General features: G+C 35.1%; 1 non-coding gene across 1 annotated transcript; it reads right to left on the minus strand.

The window, feature by feature from the left end:
* Positions 1-455: 455 nt before the first annotated feature.
* On the minus strand, positions 456-664 carry LOC121039107 (small nucleolar RNA U3). The gene has a single exon (XR_005794625.1). It is a non-coding gene; the product is annotated as a small nucleolar RNA U3 (small nucleolar RNA).
* Positions 665-7,711: the final 7,047 nt, after the last annotated feature.

Below are 7,711 nucleotides of genomic sequence, written 5' to 3' on the forward strand. Positions count from 1 at the left end.
GATCATTGGTCTCTCACCTTCCATTCCCAGCTATTTGTCAAATCATCCAGAGTAATCATTTAAAAACAGGAATCAGGGGCGCCTGGGTGGCGCAGTCGGTTAAGCGTCCGACTTCAGCCAGGTCACGATCTCCCGGTCCGTGAGTTCGAGCCTCGCGTCGGGCTCTGGGCTGATGGCTCGGAGCCTGGAGCCTGTTTCCGATTCTGTGTCTCCCTCTCTCTCTGCCCCTCCCCCGTTCATGCTCTGTCTCTCTCTGTCCCAAAAATAAATAAACGTTGAAAAAAATAATAAAAACAGGAATCAGTTTAGATCACGTGCCCATCAGATACTTTGCAGAGACCTTGCATTAGAGTGTGAATGTCCAACTTTCCCATTATAAATGGTCTGGTTCCTCCCTATTTCTCTGGCCTCATCTCAAACCAAACTCAGTTTGTTGTTCCTTTCTTTCTTTCTTTTCCACCCAGACTGCATCCTCTCCCTCTTATTCCCACGGAGGACAAGAACAATCATCAATGGCAATAGACGGTGGCAGGAACAACACCTACAGCCAACTTCATGCTCAGGAGAGAACACTGCACCCCCCCCCCCATGGTTTCAGGTACTCTACATTCAGAGAAACTTCTCTAGTAACAAACTATAGAAATGATCCCTGCTTTTTTTTCCAATACTCCTCTCCTGGTTCTCCATATGATTGGCTTTCTATGGTTTTTCAAGTCTAATCTTAAGTGTCACCTCTCACAAAAGACTCCTGTAACACTCCCAACATGTATCCCCTAATTCAGATTCTCTGTCATATCACACTATTATTTTTTCCTTCATAGCACTTCACTGTGAGAAATAATATTTGGTATTTAAATGTTTGTCTGTGTATCTTCTTTCTCTCCCTGTAGAATGTAGGCTCCATGAGGACAAGAACGTTGGCTGTCTTATTCACTACTATCTTCCCAGTGCTAACATGGTCCATGGCACATGGTATGTGCTCAACAGATATTTTATACTAATTAATAAAAATTGTGACACGTGATTCTTTTTTTTTAATATCCATGACAGGCCATATACATTTTTTTAACATTTTATTTATTTTTGATAGACAAAGCATGAATGGGGGAGGGGCAGAAAGAGCAGGAGACACAGAATCCAAAGCAGGCTCCAGGCTCTGAGCCGTCAGTACAGAGCCCAATGTGGGGCTGGAACCCGCAAACCGCGAGATCACTATCTAAGCCGAAGTCGGATGCTCAACCGAATGAGCCACTCAGGCACCCCTATGACAAGCCATACAAATGATCAGTGAACACTGTTGGTGAGCACTCACAGAGTCCAGACCGACAGCTCCCTCTGGATACAATGTCTTGTAGAGTTGTACATCTGGACTCTCCAGAGCCGGCTGCCTGGTTTTACTTCTTGGGAAGTTGGTGGGCTCCTGAGAATCAGTACCCCATTGATACAGTACATCGAAGAAAATCTTTCTGACATTTTTCTATGAAACAACTCCGGTGTTTCACTTCCTAGTGGTGGTCATTTCCTAATCCCTTCAAATAATTGAAAGAGCCCCATAATTTCTGGATATGTATCCAAACTTTCAGGCCCCTACACAGACTAAATTTCCCTAAAGTTAGAGTAAACATAAGCTTCACACCAAAGGGAAGAAAGGACAAGCTGGAAAGCTACTCAATTAAACCATAAACAGACCAGATTTAGCAGCATGACCACAAGATTGAGTCGAGGGAGACCAACGTTAATTTATTTCTGTTATCAATTTATAAAAAACATTTCTTGAGGGGCACCTGGGTGGCTCAGTTTCTTAAGCATCCAGCTTCTGCTCAGGTCATGATCTTGCGGTTCATGAATTCGAGCCCTGTGTCAGGCTCTCTGCTGTCAGCACAGAACCCACTTCAGATCCTCTGGCTCCCTCTTTCTCCGCCCCTCCCCCACTGGCTCTCTCTCTCCCTCTCTCTCAAAAATAAGTACACATTTAAAAGAATTTTCTTGAAACATACTAACCTTTTCAGAGAAAGATGCGTTCCTAGGAGAATAAAACGATATTGGCATGCTACAAAGAAATGGAAATTTTCAGAAGAATGTAAACCTGGGAGGCTTGTCTCACTTAGGACAGTACATATGGAGACTTAGCTATGTATTTTCTAATATAGTTTCAATTTGGAAACACCTGTATAGGTAAAACTTCATGTATGGAGGATAACAGTGATTGCCTGAATGTCAATTTCTTCACGACTTACTCCCAAAACATCAGAGCAACAGAAAGGCGTAGAAAGCCACATGTGACAATAGTATCCTTTAATAAGATTTTGATACACTGAAAGAGGTAACTTTTAATTCAGGCATCTTGTCCATTGGATGTTCAGAAATAGAGAAAAGTAAAATTTCATACATAGCTATTGAAAGAAAAAAATACAAACTGTGAATCAAAGATTTCAGTCGAGAAAATTCTCCTCAAATACACACACACACACACACACACACACGTACACACAACTGGAGAAAACTGCAACACAACACTTGAATCTGAATTTTAAGTCCTTAAATGAGAATTTAAAGGTATTTTTTAAAAAAAATAAGGATCAAAAATTTAAAAATTAAAAACAGAAATGGTTTCCCAAATAACAACAACAAAATTCTCACAGAAGGAAAACAAGAGCTTAGTTAGCTCAAAAAAGGAATTTAACAAAGAGATAAGCCATTTTTTTTAAAAAATAATAAATTACAAAGTGCTCAAGGATAATAAATTCACATGAAAATTTAATAAGGCCCATTGAAGAAAGGAAGAAAAACAATCAAGAAAATAAAATGAGGTGAAGAAATAAAAATGATTAAGGAGATGGTAAATGAAACAGAAGGCAATCTAAGAAGGCCCAGCGTGCATACAACTAGAGTTTCAGAAGAAAAGAAAAGCAATCTAACAGCAGTAATGTTTAAAACTGTAATCTAACAAAGCTTTCAAAACACAACTAAATTTGCATACTGAAAGGCCCCCTTGTGTACCTGGGAAAATGGACCCAGAACAATAAATTCTCAAAAGTATCTTAGTAAAACCATTAGTCTCTAAAAACAAAAACAAAATCATCAGGATTCCTGGACAAAAACATTAAATTATAAAAATAAAAAAAAATACACTGGTGCCAGACTTTTCAAAAGCAAGGCTGCAGTGCAGCAGCATTTTAAAAAATCTAAAAGTGTGAGCCACGGATGTTATATCTAACCAAACAATCCTTCAAGTATCAAGCCTATAAAAAGACCCAACTTTGAATCAGAAGGAACTCAAGTTACAGTGTAACCATGAGCTCTTCATGTGGCTTCTATAAGATGAGCTTACTGGAGAATAAACATGACTAGGAAGTTTCCCCAAAAGGAGAAAAGATGAGCACTTAATATACTTAAGTGCAGAACTAATGCAGGGTTCAGTGTAGGTTTAGGTACGTGAGGGAAAATAGTATGTAAACATCATCTATTCTGACAAAATAGAAGGAATGCAACTAATGAACAGAAGGAGAAACTAGAGAGGAAAAAGTGGAATAAGAGCATTGACTGGTGTAAATGTAATAGACAGCAGGCAAAGAATACCATTTACATTTCACAAACAGCAGAGGGAAATATTAAGTAGGAAATAAGGTGATTAAAGGCATTATAAAGGGTATACATGAATGGGTATACATGAATAAAACATAAGACAAAACTCCCTCCATATCAAAAGAAATGTTAAACAAAGGAAGGAAGACTCAATAAATACAGAAAGAGGTACAGTAAATACAATACACTAGACACAGCAATCATAAAATACTATTATAAAAGCGACATATTAATCATAACAATAAATATGAACAGGCTTCACTTATGTACTAAAGGAAAAGATTTTCCAGTTGGCTCATAGAGCAAACCCAACTCTCTGCTGTGTACAAGACGCACACTTAAAATGGTACCTTAAAAGTGTGGACCATTAAGGCCAGGGCAAAGACATACTAGGCAAATGGGAACAATAAGGAAGCAGGGTTTGTGTTTCTGTTATCAAAGTAAAATTCAAGCCAAAAAACATTACATGAGAACAAAAAAAGGGCATTTTAAAATGCTAGAAGCCACAATTCACAATGAGGAAATAAAAGTTATAGCTATGTCCCAAATAATACAGTAAGCATTTAGTGAACACAAATCACAAAAGGTACAAGATGAAATAGAAACATTAAAACCAAGAGACTTTAACACATTATTTTTGGTTCAAGGCAAATCAAAATTTAAAACTTGGACCAGAGAAAATCTAAATAACATAATCTACAACATAGAATTTATAGGGATATATCAAACACCACACAGGAATATGTTTTCTTCTCAAATGCATGTGGAATGGGGCACCTGGATGGCTCAGTCGGTTAAGCATCCAACTTCGGCTCAGGTCATGATCTGATGGTTTGTGAGTTTGAGCCCCGCGTCAGGCTCTGTGCTGACAGTTCAGAGCCTGGAACCTGTTTCAGATTCTGTATGTGTGTCTCTCTCTGCCCCTCCCCTGTTCATGCTCTGTCTCTGTCTCAAGAGTAAATAAACATTTAAAAAAAATTCAAATGCATGTGGAATATTCACAAAAATAAACCATATAAGAGATCACAAAGGAAGCATCAGTAATTTCCATATCAGAATCAATTACAACAACACTCTGATCACAATGCAAAACAACTTGAAATTAAAAGAAATTTCACATGGAAATAAAAAAAAAAAACCCTCTCTTCAATAACTCTTGGGTGGAAGAGGAAATACAACCAAAAGTAACAAAATCTCTGAAAAAAGAAAAAACAATACATAGTAGAATCTGTGGCATATATTTAAAGTAATGATCAGGAGAAAATTCAGTCTTAAACATCTATATCACGGGTCAGAAAACTAAAGTCCCCGGGGCAGGTCTAGCTCAATGCCTGTTTTGTATGACTTGCAACAACAGCCAAGTTTATTTATTTATGCATATCTTATGGCTGCTTTTCACTACAACTACAGAGTTGGATAGTTGTGACAGAGATTATATAGCTCACAAAACCTACAATTTATAATATTTATAAGACCTTTACAAAAAAATGCTGATTCTCACTCCATAGCAATAGAAAGATAGATAAAAATTAAATAAATTAAATTCCCAACTTAAAAAATTCAAACAAAAATAAGCCAAAATAAGCATAATGAAGATTAATTACGTAGGGAACAGAAAAGAGTCTATTAAATTAAATCCAACTCCTACCTACTCTTAAAAAAATCAACAAAATAGACAAAATACTAGCTAAATGAATATGTTTTAAAAAGAAGAAGAAATTACATGGGAGACATAATTATTGATAGGAAGAAATGTATATTACATTATACATGTATATTATATTAACATGTATATTATATTATATATACATATGTAATATAAGATAATCAGAAACCAATTTTTCACACTTGCATAAATATGGAAAACAGATAAAATTGATAATTAATAAATCATTAGGAAAGTAAAATTTGTCAAAATTGTCTGATAGACAATAGAATAATTTCCATAAAAGACATAGTGAAAGTTATCAAATTAAAAAACAACAAAACAACAAATACAGAAATTTTGTGCAACACATATCAACAGGTAAAGGGATAATATAACTAGCATATAAAAAAGTATTTTTTAAGCTAGGTAAAAAAAACAAAATTCTATAGAAAAAGTGACAAAAGACATGAATATAGATAAATTCACAAAAATCATGCAATCCTTAAACACATGGAATGGTGTCCAATTATTTAAAATAAAGAGTTATTTATAATGTTATTTGTAATAAAGAGATTTATATTAGAATCTCACTAAGTTACCATTTCTCATGATAGATTGGTAAAAACTCAAAAGCTTAATAATGAACTCTGTTGGCAAAGCTAGGGGAAATAGACACTCTCATGCCTTGCTACTGGAGTGCAAGACTGTATAATTCTTCTGGAGAATTTGTCAATATCTAACAAAAATATATGCATTTATGTTCTGTACCAGAAATCCCACTTCTAGGAAGATATGTTTAAAACAGTATGAAGATATATGTCATACATTATTTGTAATGACAAAATATTGGAAACCATCTGGCGTGCCTAGGTGAGTGGCTCAGTCGTTTAAACATCCGACTTCGGCTCAGGTCATTATCTCCCAGTTTCTAGGTTTGAGCCCCATGTCGGACTGTGTGCTGACAGCTCAGAGCCTGGAGCCTGCTTCGGATTCTGTGTCTCCCTCTCTCTCTGCCCTCCCCCACTCGTGATCTGTCTCTCTTTCTATCAAAAATAAATTAAGAAAATGTTTTTAAATAAAAACAATTGCAAACCATCTAAATGCCCAAAGGGATTGGTCTACTAAAGTACATCCACATAGTGGCAGACTACATGGCTGTAAAAAGGATGGGGAACACTTCTGAGAATAGATATGGGGTGATTTTTAGGATACATTAATTAAAAAAGCAAAGTGCGAATCAGTATATGATATACTCTATGTTTGCGTGTGGGCATATTGCTCATCTTTGAAAAAAGAAACACGAAAGATGACAGAAAATGAAATTGGTTACTGGCAAGGAGTTCAGGGGAGCAGGAGCCAAGAAAGATACATGGCTGAGAGTAATATATGCCTGGTTTACATTTTGGTTTGGTAGTTTGGTTTTAGAAGCACATTAATATTCTCCATATTTAAATACTAAAATGAAAGAAAAAAAACTAAAACCTTATGTAATCAAAAACAAATGAACCCAAATGAATTATATAATCATACTGAAATGGTATGGGGAGACCTAACCAACATAACTTTTAACAGAATACTTTATATATCCACAATCTGTATTTAAAAAAAGAAATAAAATCAAACATTAAAGGTATTTTAGTAAGTATATTTTTCATAACTGTATCAATTATTTTGTTTGTTTGGGTTTTGGTTTTACTGAGGTATAATTGCATCTAATATCATTTAGTTTCAAGTGCACAATATAATGACTCTATATATACACTGCTAAATGATCACCACAATAAGTCTAGTTACCATCTGTCACCATATAAAATTACAAATTTTTTTTCTTGTGATTAAAACTTTTAAAATGTACTCTCTTGGCAACTTTCAAGTCTGTACTACATTATTACTGTTATAGTCACTCTACTGTACATTATATCTCCATGACTTATTTATTTTATAATTGGACATTTGTACATCTTAACCCATTTCATCCATCCTCAAACTTCTTCTCTACTAGAAACCACTGTTCTGTTCTTTGTATTTATGAGTTTTGCTTTGTTTTATTTGTTCACTTATTTTGGTTTTTTTTATTCCACAAGTTAGTGAAATCATACAGTATTTTCTTTTTCTGATTTATTAGCATAATTCCATCAAGATCCATCCATGTTGTCAAACTGGCAAGATTTTATTTTTTTCAGGCTGAGTAGTATTCCATATTGTGTGTGTGTGTGTGTGTGTGTGTGTGTGTGTGTGTGTATCTCACATCTTCTTTACTCATTCATTGAGTGATGGTTATTTAAGTTGTTTCCATATCTTGGCTATTGTAAATAATGCTTTAGTGGGGGTGCATATATCTTTTCAAATTAGTGTTTTTGTTTCTCCAGATAAATATCTAGTACTGGAATTATTGGATTATAAGGCAGTTATATTTTTATTTTTATTTTTATTTTTATTTTTATTTTCTTAGGAAAGTCCATACTGTTTTCCATAGTG

Source organism: Herpailurus yagouaroundi, unplaced genomic scaffold (assembly GCF_014898765.1).
Source record: "Herpailurus yagouaroundi ecotype Mexico unplaced genomic scaffold, PumYag 166, whole genome shotgun sequence".
NCBI lineage: Eukaryota > Metazoa > Chordata > Mammalia > Carnivora > Felidae > Herpailurus > Herpailurus yagouaroundi.